Source organism: Coturnix japonica, chromosome 3, assembly GCF_001577835.2.
Source record: "Coturnix japonica isolate 7356 chromosome 3, Coturnix japonica 2.1, whole genome shotgun sequence".
NCBI lineage: Eukaryota > Metazoa > Chordata > Aves > Galliformes > Phasianidae > Coturnix > Coturnix japonica.
The window spans coordinates 75280761-75296489 of NC_029518.1; the positions used below are offsets into that span (position 1 = coordinate 75280761).

At 43.6% G+C, this 15729-nt stretch overlaps 1 long non-coding RNA gene across 2 annotated transcripts; it reads left to right on the forward strand.

Moving 5' to 3' along the window:
• The first annotated feature begins 632 nt into the window (after positions 1-632).
• On the forward strand, positions 633-8674 carry LOC107312068. Of its 2 annotated transcripts, XR_004306499.1 has the most exons (4): positions 633-1223; positions 2182-2280; positions 2378-2488; positions 3119-8674. It is a non-coding gene; the product is annotated as an uncharacterized LOC107312068 (long non-coding RNA). The 2 variants fall into 2 exon arrangements; XR_001554378.2 differs by having other exon boundaries at positions 2182-2488.
• The last annotated feature ends 7055 nt before the right edge of the window (positions 8675-15729 follow it).

Sequence of the window (15729 nt, forward strand, 5' to 3'; positions counted from 1 at the left end):
GAAATTTAATGAAGCTCTACATAAATATGGGCAGGTAGCTTGGTTAACAAGCAGGAGCTGGGCTGGAAGGGGACCTCACATCATTCTCATCTGAGCCCAGTGATGTTCCTGTGATTCTCCATCTCCTGCTGCCACAGCCCACCCCAAACCTTGGCCACTGCTGCCACAGAGATAAATAAAAGGAGAAGAGAGCATAAGAGACAGCCAGGTGGCAGTTCCGGAGCTCTATGTTTTGTTTGTGCAGGCAGCTTTGGCAGCCCTGAGCATAGCAATGCCAGCACAGTGTCTGGAGTAGAACATCCTGGTGCAGAGCTAAAGCTGGCACAGGGCTTCCTGCCCTCAGGGCCAGATGCCAGCACTGACACAACTGCACTGAGCACGGATGTGTGAGAGAGCCTCAGCTTGGCCACTGGGTTAGGGCTTCTTGTTCCTGTCAAGCCAAACACATAAAAGAGCCAACATTTATAAGAAGAAAAAAAAAAAGCAACAGAAAAGAAATTAAGTACTTTGCATTTTTACAGAGAAAACTCCAGCATCTTTCATAGGAGAAAGCCTCACAGACTGATATTATGTATTGTTTGCACAATATGAGCCAGTCTTGCACAACCTGCACCTGGCTTCCTACTTTATCTCCATGTAGATTGTTTAAAAGGTGGCATTGCCCAGCATCTTTAACAGAAGGGAACTATCCTCCCTGGCTGTGGTTCTCCAGGAAGGCACTGATGTCTCTTCCTCAGAAACAAGGGCTGTCACACCACAGTGTTGCTGAACCAGCATTTTCCAGCCATACAAAAAGCCCCGTGTGGGACAGCCCCAAACACTGCAATGTGAAAAATGCACTGTTACCCCAGAGTCTGATGAAAGAGATGTGTGGACAGATTTTCCCTGGACAAATGCTAAGCAATGAGATGAGGGTGAAAGTACAAAGGTGTATTGGCTGAAGTTTTTTGAGAACTGGCCCTGTAAGGGAAATTGTTGATCACAGCCTGAAGCTCTGATTAACCATCTGAGGCAAGCAATGGGTCAGCTGCAGGAGCACAGGTGAAGGTAATTCAGCTGTGCTCCTCGAAGGGGTGGAACTTGACTCCACCTTTCCCTAATCCCACTTAAGGGCTGACCACCACTAAGGTAGCATCTATTTCTGGAGATTGCTCCTTTGTGTAGTTTTTGTGGTGAACCTCAACATTTGTGAGTATCTACCTTGATTGAAAGCCTCAGCAATGGTGAGTCTTTTCTTAGATACCCTCTGGCTATCCATTTACTCTATAATTGCAACTATACACTCGTGTCATTCCAACTATACAGGCCCCATTTTCACTTTGAGCATTGTTCACTGAGCAATTACTGTGTTACATTCACATGATGCACTACTGTGGCATCATACAATTGGGAAAGTTTAAAGCTTTGTCAAGAGAAAGTAAAAAAATAATTATAATAAAAAGTATTATATATCCAACTACTTAGCTTAGCCAGTTGATCCTTCTTGCTCACAGATACCACTGGGCCTGGACCTCCAGCACTCACCTGAAGCTGGCCATGTATAACCAGGGCTAGGGTGGGCTGCAGAAGGGGAAGGTCCTAGGAGTCAGCTGCTTCCCTGATCAGTCTCAAAGCAGATATTTGCTATTTCCAGCAATTCATTAGCTCTATTGTTTCACAGTGCATGCAGCAAAAGCTTCGTTTTGCCATTAAATCCCTTGCTGCTATTTGTGGTTCTGCTGCTATTCAAAGGATTTTTTCAAGGCTCTGGCTCCCGTTTCTATGTGCTGCTCCTCATAACGGCTGGCACTCCGGGAATCAAAGACTCCATTATATCAATAGATGGTACCTGTCACTTTGTAGCATGCATTTTATGGCAGGGTATTTATTTTTCAAAGATGTATTCCTCCCGCTGTAATCCTACATGTTCCTCCTTTACACTTGCAACGTGTCAGGCTTTAAAGCAAAGGACAAAGCAGTTGAAAATAGGAGACTTTCCACCCACCCAGCCCGTTTCTTTTCAGATACGGAGAAATTAAAACACAGGGCTTTGTGGATGAATTGCTGTCAGAGCCATTTGATAACTAGGATCCCTGTAGAAGCTTTTATAACAACATTAATAAAGATGCACCAGCACTAAGATCCCTGTGTGCTGCAGTTAGTATTATTACCTTTCAGATAATAAATCACATTTTTTTTCAGAGATACTTTCCTGCAGCTGTGCCAGCATGATGGCTACACCTCCCGTTTCATGCAGTGCAGTTATTCACTTAAAAGATGCAGAATACTCCACTTTGACAGGTGCTTCCTCCTCCACCAAGCCCTGGACCAGGCTTTGTTAGCTGTTACAAGGCTGGATGTGTGCAGAGCATGGGGTGAATGGTTGCTTCCTCCACAGCTCCAAGCTTGGAGCCTTGGGGCTGCCCTAGGAGCCAGCCCCAGGCTGGGAGTTCTGGCAGGGAAGAGCTGCAGAGTCTGGTTCCAAATGCCGCACCTGTCACCATGCCAGGTAATGCTACTGGGTTAGTTCTGGGGTGTCTGATAAATCCTGTCCAGCATGTTCTCACCAGGAGCTGCTAATGGGGACACACTGAGGATGGAGGAGGCAGATTGACATGGCCCAGGCAAGAAGCAGGAAAGATGCTGAGCTCTTGTCTCAGAGGGATGCACAGCAGCTAGACTGTAAATAAACAAGATAAAACCAATTTTGCTCCTTCAATTCCCATAGCAAATACAGCTCTAATGAAAGAAGACCACAGTAGCTGAGCTGTAAGCAGTTCTAACAGACAGTGCCTGGTATTATAGACCAGCAGCACCAGCTCCTCTGGGATACAAGACTATCTGTCTATTCCTAGCTTTAAGAGGTGCCAGTTTGAGGGATGTAAGACTGAAAAGGAGCTCCTGAGTTTTTAATACAGCCACTTACTAAATAGTTTAGTCTTACAATTGCTTTAATGATGACCAGGTTCTATATCAGCACTACTCTATTCCAAATCATTTGCATGCAGAGAATGTAATATATTTTATAAAATTCTGCCTAGTAGTATTTCCGAATGTCTCTATATGAATTATATCCTTTGGCTTACATAGCTTTTCTTCTCCAGATTCTCTAGAATTTAGCATCATTATGTGTTTGCAGGGTACGACTGCACCCCTCTGCACCTTCTGCTTCTCAAGATGAAGTGACCCAAGCCCTGGGCTTTCCATCCCACATCCATCTCACAGAAGTCCGTTGCAACTCTTGTCACAAGCAAGGGGCGCCACTGCAGTGCACGGTACTCCAAGTGAAGTCTCAACATGAGCTTCTACAAAACCGAGTGCTGCTTTCGCTCCACTGGAGGCATGTCATCGGGGATAGATAGCCTCAGACAGGATTTGCCTTTCATGGTTGGATCACGCTTGTGACAGTATTCATCCTGACTGGCTCAGTGACCCAGTGCTTTCTCCACACTTTCATTTCCAGCTGAGAGATTACCAGGTTTTAGTGCAAATTCTTCACATTAGTCTTCGAATTATCTTGTCCTTTATTTCACTGAAGTTTATTGCACTGTCATCCTCTTTGGGACTGTTGGTTTTTCTGCCTGACATCTTCATCCTCTGCCACACAGGAGATGCTTCCCACTTTCATGTCACCAGAAAAATTTCAAAGAAACCATTATTTTTAAGAAACAACTTAGTGTTTCTATGGTTCACTGTGTTTTTTTTTCTGTGTTAGTTGATAATTTATTTAATTAGATAGTTCCTATTTTTTTTAAGAAGAGCATAGTTGTTTTTTTTTTCTTTATTTTGCTCTTTGAAGAGTGAGGGTTGCTTTATATCTGAGGCTAATTTGGATCTATACGGCAGATGTTTCACCTCCCTGTTTTCATCAGTATTAGCACTGTCCAATGCTCTCATCTCCTGTAGTTCCATTACAGACTGTTTATTTGGTGTGTTTTTTCTCCTATTATTTTTATATTAGATCTCCAGTCATGGATATCAAAGAAGTTGCTTCTATCCCCTTCATTTCCAAGTTAAAATTCTTAAGCTTAAATTCTCTGTGATTTAAAACAGCTTCAAGCCATGAGGCACAGTGTTGCCAGCAGATAGGCAGCTTTCTATTTTTGCACAGATACACAGAATCAACCACTCAGTGTATTTGCACGAGTGAAAGAGTTGAAAATGCAGTTAAGTGGTGCATTTCTTTTTTAAAGTCAGGACATGTGCTAAAGGAAGACTGAAATCGGTACCTTTTACCTGTGTGCACTTGTGGAAAAAAAGACCACAATATCATGTTTAATTTACCCACAGATTCAAGCAACGCTCAGTCCTGGAGAGGCTTTTATACAGTAGGATAAAGGGGTCTGTGACGACTCAATGAGAGAGGATCAGTATTTGCAATGCTTATACAACCCCCCAAAAATGCCTTTGGGTTTTTCAGGGAGCCAAACTCCCATGACATTCTGGGGTTGCCCATCAATGGCAGTTGGAATCAGGTGGGTGGCTAAGAGAAAGTGGTTGGTGTTGGTGAGGGTATCATGTTCCGTGCCTACACGTGCCCAGGACCGAGAGGTTCCCACCAAGGGAAGCAGAATAGCACCTTGTGCTCTGCTATTTGCCAGGAACAGCTCTCAAGCTATTGCATTACTGTTGAGAGAATAGAAAGGATATGCGAGATGGCCCACAAGCTCTCATGCTGCGTTGGAGACACAACTGCTATTTGTCTGTAGATGCATCCACTATTACTCTTCAGCTGACATTCTTGATTTGTGGCCCTTAATATCTCCAAAGTAATGCTCTTGCTAATTGTAGTCATGCTATTGATTTTCATAGAGGCATTTTATTCCATATGAATCCATTGCATTCAAACCAATTAATCATGCATCACTAACTTAACTGCAGTGATGGTTTTAATGTGAATATTCAAGTAGTGCTTCTCTTCAGGGTTTGTCAACAGCTTCCATCTGAAGACAATTTCAAAGCCTTAAGAAACAGCTTAATATAGTTATTGGCTGTTCACCAGTTCATAAGACCCTGCCCCAGCTGCCTCATATATTTTATGCAGAACAAAATCTTCTAATTAACTAGATGAAAGAAAAGAATTAACATACCACCTAGGGGATAGAACATACATGATTATTAAGCATTATAAAAAAATGAAAAAGGCATACCCAGCTCAAAAAAGGGGATTAAAATCAAGCCAAGCAGGGGGAGAAAGCCTGCTTTACACTGCAATGGGGAAATTAAAGATGAAGGGTGCAGGCCAGCTGTTTTCTGCAAAAGACACTGGAACGATTTGGTGGATTTAAGGCATTTCGGAGATTTTGGAAACAACAGTGTGTGCTGTGTGAGTTCCTCTGACCATTTATGTTTCTCCCCCTTTGAGGACTTGGCTTGGGAGGTTATCTCGGACATCCTGCATGCAATACTGCAGTGCAGTAGTCCTTCCCTCTTGCCCTCCCTGACCCTGCCCAGGCCTCATGGGATCTCAGGGCATGTGACCTACCCCAACTTTTCCCTTCCTTACTGTCAGTTCTGGTATGGGCTGAACCTTTGAGAAATCTCATAACTTCTCTATGTCTACAGACTTCAGATGCTTCAGCAATAAAGCTCACTGCTGCATCAGTGATAGCCAAGTTGTTATCACGCCCACCCACCTACTTCTCCCAAGACGTTTGAACAGGCAGGGAAAAGAAGGATGATGGATGGAGCCAGAGCAGTCATTGCATCCAGCCACTCCAAATACAGACACTATTACAGAAGTGCTGAATAGGGACTGAGGGTAAGAGGTACTTGCATTCCATGTACATCATGACAAATTTTATGATATAGATAACAGGGCTACTTGGGGTTGATCCATCCCACTTTCTCTGACATCCTTTTTTTCACCTGTAGAAACAGTGATGTCCACTAGGACATTTTTGTGCTCATTCTGAAGTAAGTGCAAGTTTTTTACTGCATGAAGAAAGGTGTTTGGTCTCTAGTGGACGATAGTCACATTATGGGTTTGCACTTCCACAAAGCTATTCGAACACATGAGGGAATAATTTGTCGCCTCAATATCAGCAGCCTAATTAGAATTAGTCCTAACAATGGAACGTACTCACTTAGTCACACACCTATGGAATACAGACCTTAAACATACTAGCATAAGACAGGAGGTTAGGGTGTTCATTTCAGACCATACGAGACCAACCTGAATCATATGAAAAGCCTTGGAATAATTTTTGAAGAAGAAATAATGAAAGGTGTGAGGATGGATGGAAAATTAAGGCAGGATACCTGTCAGATGAGCTTTGTATCTTTCTTGGAAATCATAATTGATATTTTTAACTGTTCTCATTATGCATTGCTAAGATCAAACTCTCATTCATCTAGATGTCTGTAAAACATCTGCTATACAGCCACACAGGAAATTATTCTGAGAAGAATGGGTATAAGCCATGTAGTGTGAGTAGGGATGCTTGAAGGGAGAACGTCAACAGGATGTACTGAAACGAGCAGTGTGAGACTGGAAGGGGACAGCAAGATTCTTGGGGACTGGATCTAGTATAGTGTTGTTGCTATTATCAGTGTAAAAAGTGGATGAGAGCTAATGAGATTTGCCAAGCACGCAGTCCTCAATAGAGAGGAGACAGTTTGTTATATAGAGAGATTACCCCAGGTACAGGAGGATTTGGAAAGGAGGAGAGCTGTAACACACAAGGCCATGCACTTCAGCAGAAATAATAAATGTTGCTATAAAGCTGAGATTCATTCAGCTGGCAAAAAAAAAAAAAAAAAAAGCCACCAAAATAATGTGTGACTATATCTGCATGTGTACTTCATGGAATCACAGAATGGCTGAGATGGGAAGGGACCTCTGGTGGTTCAACCCCTGCTTAATGTAGAACATCCATAGCAGGGTGCCCACGGTCAAATGTAGATATTCACTCATGCAAATGCATGTGCTCTTAGCCTTGCAGACAAGGAAGCCAAGGGAAATGTTGTGACTGAGAACACTGACTGTCACTGGGGTTGCCAACCACCTGTGTGAAAGTTGAATTTTGACTAGACTGGACACAATGGAGAGGACTTTCAGGAAGAGCAGAGCTATTGGCTGCACTTAGCAAAGAGGACAAGGACAGCTGGGTTTGTTGAGCCAATCCAAGCCCTCGGGAATGATGAGGCTCCTCTACACCAAGGAAAAGTTACTTCAGATAAAACACAAAAACAGCAGAAGAATAGCATGAACTAGACACTGAAAACAAAAGAGAGATTGGAAGTCAGGAGGTAGTTTTTGACCACTAAAGTCAACAGAAACTACAAAGTGAGACCAAGACAGTCTCAGATGGGATTTGTGACCCAGTGTGTTGGACGATAAGACGATGCAGTAATCCTGTCTGGGTTTATATACACAGGAGAGCCACAGACTTCAAGTGGCCCCAGTTCCACTGTGAACATCTTGTGTACCTCTATTATCCACAAACCACTTATGGTATTAAAATACATTACAGGAAGAAGCCCTTCATCTAAGGTTTCTAACAGAGCCTTTAAATGCGTTCTCTTTACTTCTACTGTCCATTTAAAATAAATCATGTCCATTTAAAATAATTAAATAATCTGTATATCAAGTATTTCTGTTCATTTCATGGTGTATCAGTAAAACAGTAATGTGCCTCTTGCAGGCACACTTGTTTATTAATTTTTGCGTGATATCTAAAGGAGAATAAGATAAATAAGAACTGTTGTTCTTATTATTTAACAACAATATGGAAGAGAAATCCTGAGACCTCAATAGGAAACATATACCAAGCCACCTCTTCCGTGGGGTGACCAGACACAAAACAAAGCCATAATCTTCTACAGTCACAGTAGAAAAGAACACTTTCTAAACTCAGAATGAGGCTTTACAAAGCCTATATGCCAATAGTAGCCTAAGAACCACCTCACACAACTATTCATTTCTTCTTAAAGGAAAAATGGTTATTGTGAAAATATCCAACTACTTCAGTTGAAGTTTTTTACAAGAGAAAATCCTTTTCATTTGAAGGAGGAACCACACTTTGATATATGTATGGAAGATACTGAGATATGTCTTCAACATTATCTCAGTGTGAGTAGAGATGCTGACTCACTGGAGCATCTCTCCTGAGAGGTAGCTTCTGGCTTCTTTACAGCTAGTAGCAGTGTTATGCTCTGAAGTGTTATTACAATTACAGCACTGAAGGCATGTCATGATAACAAGAGCTAAGATTTTGTATGTATTTATGAAATTCTACTTATCTCAGTGGGTAGTAACATATCCTCAGGTACAGAAGAAGGAATCTTCAATGCATTAATATTGATAGCATTATTTGTGTCTTAGAATTATGAATGTGGGTCGTTAAAAAAAAAAAATCTTAGCACTTAAGAAGTTCTATGTTGCTTCAAAGATAATCCTCCAGGGATAAATCCTCCTGTCAGCCTCAAAGAGCTTCACAGAGTGCATAAACATAAGAGCAGGAGGCTGAAGGGAGAGTGTTGAGGATGTCGTATTTACTCTTTGTAACTATGACTCTTGTCTAAACTGTAGTTGGTTTATTCAGACTTGGCATTTTGTTTCAAAGGATGGAAGAAGTCAATCCAAGGCTCTGTTCTGCCTGGTTTGGTCAGAGAAATAGGAGTGCACATGGCACATAAGAAGGGAGTCAAAAGAGATTGCTTGCACTTCTTATTTCTTCTTTCCTCCCCCCCCCCCCCCAAAAAAAAAAAGAAAAAAAAAAAGACAACTTACTTAGTAGCATTTGAGCTGGGGAACACTAGAAACACTAGAAGCCTAAAGCCGAAAAGGCCTTCTTACAGGCCAACTCTCATCTGAATTCTGTGAAAATATCACTGCTGCTGCTAAATCTTCTCTACACTTCCCTGCTGTACTGTTGCTCAAGCTTTGCTATAGAGCCACCAGAGAGAAGCATGACTGTCTAAATTCGGACCACTTCTCAGGATGTAAAAAGAAGAGGAGAAAATTATGTTCACTAATTACTGTTTTTTGGTTTTGTTTTGTTGGTTTTTTTTTTCCATGTTCTGGTCGATTCACAACATAGTGAGTGTCTATTATGTGCTACTGCATGCCAATATGAGATACAGAAATCAGCTCACATGTAGCCCCCAGGATACTCACTTAGAGGCGTCTGGAGAGTGACCATGGGAGGGGCAATCTCACTGCAGCAACATTGGAACGCTCGCTTCTGCCTCTGGGCAGTGTTTGGGATCAAAGGGCTGAAACTTATTCAGGAAAATCTGAGGAGCGGAATATACCAACTCATGTCAATCTGAGGACCGACACAGGCAAGAAAGTAGCAGAGGAAGAAAGCATTTCTGCACAGAAAGGGAAGGAATTAAATGTAAAGGGAATACTGTCTTGAAAAAAGGCCAAGAGCAAAAATAAACCAGGTTTATAAAAAGAGGAAGAGATTTAGAAATATCAGGTTGAAAATAAACAAGCATATCTAGAAGCATAAATAACATTTAAATAGAAGGAAAATCACCACAAGGGAGGGAGTGAAACTATTACAACAAACAACTCAGTTTTATAGGAAGCTGCTTATAAAGAGGATCTTAAAATTCTGGGCTTGTTTTTCACACTGCGTGATTGTAAAGTACAAAGCACACCTTCCCTGCCTCCATCAGCACTCAACATCTCTAGCAGGATGCCTTCATCCCACTGAGGTGGCCAGTCCAGGCAGGCAGCAACAGGGAGAGCCTCCCCAAAGTCTTGTCCTGGAGAAGCGACTCAAGGCAGGAGGCACCGTCACTTCCCCCATCCACCTGGACCAGGAGCAGACATACAGAGCTGCTGCTGCCAGCAGCACTGGTAAAGCACAGAACGACTGCAAATATGGCCAATGGAATGGACCGCATCTCATATGAGAACAGGCTGAGAGAGCTGGGGCTGTCCAGCCTGGAGAAGAGAAGGCTGCGAGGTAAACTGATAGTGCCCTTTCAGTATCTAAATGGGAGCTACAGGAAAGAAGGGGACAGACTCTTTAGCAGGGTCTGTGGTGACAGAACAAGGGGAAATGGTTTCAAGCTCAAAGAAGGGACATATTTAGTTTAGATACATGGAAAAAACAATGAGAGTAGTGATACACTGGAACAGGTTGCCTAGTGATGTGATTGATGCCCCATCCCTAGAGGCTTTCAAGGGTGAGTCTGGATAAGGCCCTGGGTAACCTGACATTGCAACAGGACGTCCTTGTTCATTGCAGGGGAGTTGAACTAGATGGCCCTCAGGGGTCCTTTCCAACTCTGAAGATTCTATGATTCTATTCCATGATTCTATGACCCCGTGATGTGTATATAGGGCTGCATGGCAGCATACAAAGCGAGAGCACTCCTGTGTCCCCACAGAGGTCTGCATCTGGAGCACCTGCACCTACACATGAGGCACAGAGGGTATAGCCCACATGGCCTGGGAGGGAGATATTGCTTTATTTTGGGATCACAGAGGTGTGCATAGAACATTGTGGGTGGTTATTAACATTTTGCAAATGTTTGGTACTGTGGTTTATCTGATGTGCTGCTGATTTCAGATCTGAACATGCACAGTTCATTGATTACAGGTTAAATGCATGCTGCTAATAAATCAATAAATTGCTTTTATCCCATTGTGATTTAAACCACGTGAGCCAACCAGTTTTTCCTTGCAGTAGGGCTGCATGTCCCTGTTCATCTGAAGAGAGTTGGATTCAATAAGCTGTAAAGGTCCTTTTCAAGTAGAACAATTACATGATTCTCCACGCTAGTGATGCTGTATGAAACTAAGACTGTGCTACCCTTAGTGGCAGCAGTAGCCATGACACCTGAGACACTGTCCTCCATGAGTAATCTTAGAATACTGCCTATTTCTCAGTGTTCTCCTGATGGTGACCACCAGAGCAGCAGCTAGTAGCTCTAGATTCACGGAGACATTGTTTCCCTTTACAGTTGTTTGTAATGGTTGCATGATATTGGATTATTTCAGATAAAAGTTTCAGTAGTGAGTAAATGAACTTGTGATTCTTAATGACAGCTGTGAGAGCTGTTGTCTTTGCTGCTGTCATTGCGCTGCTGGACCGTGACGGAAGAAACAAGCACAAGCAGGCTAGCTGGAGAAATGGAGTGATAGGTAGAGTAACCCAGGCTATGTGCATAATGAACAGGCACCCTAAACAGATCCAGGCCAGTCATCACTCCTCTGACTGCTGTACAGATAACACTGAGATCCAAATCAAGGCATCACCTAGAGAATGAAATTATAATTTTCATACTAAAAAACATAAAAGAGAAGTGGCTGTTTGTATTGTGCAGCATTATGCACTGCTGGAGCACTGCTGGCCAGACATCAGAGTGTGCTCTGTGCTGCAGATCTGCTCCAATGATATGCCGCAGTGCAAAGCAATGTTAGGTCTCCAAAAGGTCACTTTCAGAGCAGGTTTCATAGAAAGAATCTAGACCCCAGTAGCTGGTGAGAAAAGCCTTTATTATAGGTGTATTTGAAATAAATAGGCATGTGCGTGCATTCAGATGAGCACATCTGTCCTAGAGGAGTGCTGCACACGGTCTGCACTTGGACAAAAGGTGCCAAAGCACGCTGGTATGTATCTGGTGGATATATCCACTGCATTAAAAGAAAGAAAAGAGCTGGGTGAGTGCTGGCTGGCTGCAGAAAGAGGAAAAGGATGGATTTCATGGGCTGGCTCTGACTTTTCTGGAATAAAACCTATCTCTTTTGAAAATACTATCTACTGCAATTAACCCAGGCTGTGCTAGTTTCGTGTTCTTGAAGATGAAACATGCCCATGACCACCCTGTGTGAGCAGTGACCCCACGTATCCCCATCCCCATCTATACTGACCCGCTTCTTCGGGCCAGAAGCGGCCCATCTCCGGACACAGCAGCTGGAAAATCGATAGCCCTGGGTTGATTAATAACTGATTTTTCCACCGATCAAAAAGCCCCTCCTGCAACGTCCTGGTTGCAGCCAGCGGCGTGGCACCTTACAGCGGCACAAGTCTGCTCCAAAAACTCCTTGCTTTACACATTTCCCCTACGTTTTGCACCACCGGGCCAGGCCGTGCCGGGTCGGGCCGTGCTGGGTCGGGCCGTGCCGGGTAGGGCCGGTGTCTGCTCGCCAGGCGGCGCTGCGACCAGTCAGCTTCACAATGTCAGACACGCTTCATTTCCCACCTGATTTTGTGTGGCTTTATCCAGCTGCCTGTGGCTCTTATGATACCGTTTCCCAATAACTTACAGAGCTCCTTATCACGCAGATGTCTCTGCTGATGGTGGTTTCTCTAACCAGCCCTGCAGCTCTCACAGCCGATCAGAAGGCTGTCCTGCCTCCCATGCTGCAAGGCTCTCCCTCCAGCCATACTTCAGCTTAGCAGCCTTACTGTGCTGCTTATGATTTTTCAGCAAATGAACACGACTGCCCTTAGTTCTTACAGATAAACAGCTTCTGTGTGTAACCTGTCAAATGGAAACGTGCCCAGCGATGTAAAATCAAGGTCTTGGTGCTCGTTCACATTAGAGACCTTTACCTAACTCTGGCAAATTGCATTACATTTATATCCAATTTAATGCTTCCATAAAATGCCAGTCCAGGCTGTAAATAAGGAGTTGACCCTCAATCATCTTTATTGACTTAATGCTAAAGCCCTGACCGCACTGTCAGGGTTACTGCACTTCTGCATGATGAGAGGAGCACATAGAGCGGCACTCACTCTCTCTGACTCAGCTGACTCACTTGTCCCAGCATTTTCTAATCCAGAACGAAGGTTTATCTCCATCATCTTCCACTGAGACAGAACAGAGGTGCTGCCCCTGAAGGCTGCTGTCCTGTGTTGGAGTGGAAACAGGAGTCCTGACAGGCTTTACTCCCCACCTGCCCTGACTTCATTTTCCTTCTCAATAGATACACACCTGACTTATGCCATCATTAATAAAATTATGCCCTAAATTCCTATTACCAGTAACAACCCTTGCAAAGACATCCCTGATTCTGTGTTCAGAAAATTTCCTTTGTTCCCCCTCAATACACCGTTAGTAATAGCTAAATAGTGGACTTGAAATGCAATAAATGTATCTGCATTTCCAAGCATGACTGATGCTGGCTTTCTTTGAAATTACTTCCGTGTGGCACCTACTTGCCTGAGTCATTAATTCCCCTTTTGCCGAGACTGTCTCCATTATTTTTATGCTTTGTCCTTGCTGTTTGCTTACATTGTCCCCATTTTCCATGTCAGAGAGTGCAAGGTGCTGTACCCTATTAAGGATGACTAATACATGGACTGAGAGGGAAAAAAAGGAGATTAAACCAGAAAGAAATGCATACTAAAAACATCGCACAGCACTTAACAGAAAGCCCACTGCTCATATGAAAGCAATCTTGTGAGAGGAGACTCTGGCTATTAGAAAGTGAATGCACATGACTGGGGTGGAAATACAATTAAACCACCAGAGTAAAATAACAGAAAATGCGGTAGCGAGGTTAATAATAAACTCCAGTCATGAAAGCACGAAGTGTAGAAAGGAAATTGCACTGCCAGTCATCGTCTCTTTATTAGGGAACTCATTAAAACCAGGGCTGTGCAACTTCTTGCAATGGAAAATGCAGGCGGGTCTGTCCTGCAGAGACAGCACTGCTCCCTGTGCCCAGGAAAGCACTGGGCACAGTGAAGGGGAGATCACTGTGGGTGCTAATGTCATACTGTCTTTAATTAGTTTATGAACATTCTGTGCATGTGCATCACAAGCACAGCTTATTGCACGGTACTACTCCCTTGGCTTCCCTTTATCTTGCTCTGCCTCTCATACCTTGCAATTTAAAGCCCCATATTTCAATTCCATGACAGAGCAATCTGATGCAAAATTTTCTCTCCTTACTGCTTCAGTCATCCTGGCTCATTTTATTCCTACTTTGCCAGTTCTTGTCTCTTTCTGTGTTGACTGCCCCCTCAGCTCCATGTGTCGTACTCCCAGATTCCCTCTTCAAATTAATAGAATCATAGAATCACCAAGGTTAGAAAAGACCTAAAAGATCATCTAGTCCAACCGTTCACCTATTACCAATAGCTCGCATTCCAAATTCCTTTCCCCCCCTCTCCTCTCTTGCCTCTGCCTTCCCTTAGGAGCAAACACATTGCCCCCTGCTTGCAGCTGGCCCCTGGGGTAGCAGGTGGGGATGAGAAAAGGCCAGAGAGAAATCAGGAGTGGTGTGGTGAGGGAAGGAGATCAGACAGGAGGATGTGCTCCTGCATAGAACTTTTGCCTGATAAAGAGGAAAATCACAGTGGAAATAGCAATCTGATGAATACAACACATTTACAAAAACATTTCAGATCTGGGTCTTATTCAAAGTGAAGGCTCTGTCAATACAATTTGCTGAGACTCAAAGACCTTTAAATAATTAGAATAACTTTTCTGCATCTAATTTGAAAAGTGCAGAGGTTGCCAAAATATATGTTGTTTCACTATATTCCTCTGTGGTTATGATAGAAGCACAGACTCAATGTGCATTCATATTTGGAGCTTGCAGTCTTCAGCTTGTGCTCTCCAGCTAAGGAAACTCAAGGTGAGAACACCACTGGTGACCATAAGAGCCCTTATCCCACACTGCTACCACCTTTGTGCTCATAAAAAAAACTAGGGAGGCCCTAACTTTCTGTGAAATTCTATATTCAAATGCTTATGAGAGCAGAACTGTTGAGTGTATCACAGGACCTTGCTTTCCATGTTAGGGTTCTGCTGAGGGAGGGGTGAGGGTGAGAGGCAGCTTTGTTCCCAGGGTCCCCTTCTTTGCTGCCCTGGCATTGCTGGGGCTGGTCCCTCCTCTGGGCTTCCTCGCTCCCTGTGCCCCGAGGGAGCCCTGAAGGGCTGCTTCACTTTCCCTTGCCTTTCTTGCTATTGGTGCCTATGTTCCTGAAAACTGCTTTCTCCACCACTGCTATGGGATTTCACACTCTGATTTTTCTCTCTAAGCCTTTCAAGGCTGCAATGGCCCTCAGTAGAAAGTTGCCAGAATCAGACAATTTGTGTGAAGTAACCCGAGTAAAAGGAAGTGTGATTAATGCTGTACATAACCAACACACCTTTCGTGGTATCACTTGTGGCAAAGAGACTTCCAATTTGCAGATCACCAGGGGACCGGGTGGTAGGCTTTGCTGAGTCCCCACAACATCCTGGGACCATTAGGCTACACAGGGGCCCTGGTGCCTATGGTGACACTGACAAATGTGGTCTTTAGCCCTCCCTCTGGGTTTGGTCTGAGGTCAAGGAAAGCCTGCCAAACCCAGCAATCAGCAAACAGAGATGTTTCCCAAGCTGCAGTGTTTGCAGGATGGTGCTGCAGTGGAGAAGGGAGATGTGGGAACAGCATCAAGCTGTAAAGCTGGGCTTAGGAAAATCAAACTGCTCCTAATCTCTGCTATGTACAGTGGGTGGTGAGAGGAGAACCACCAGTGTGCTTTTCTTTGAGTGTATGGCTGTTGAGCCACTGAATTTAAATCTCCTGCAGTTAAGCTTAAGCTCGAGGAGAAACACTTGAAAAAATGTAAACAAGAAGTGACAGAATCCAGACCTTAAACACCTACTCTGATAGCCTAAGAGAAAGCTTTTAATAGCTGGGAAAATAATCTTCTGACAGAAAATAAGCCATAGGGAAAAAAAGCATAAGCAGCAGCTGAATATTTGCTGCGATTCAGGGGAGGCAGAAAAGGGTTTCCTCTTGGGATCAGGATGGGATCCAGAAATTACTGCTGAGAACAGTAG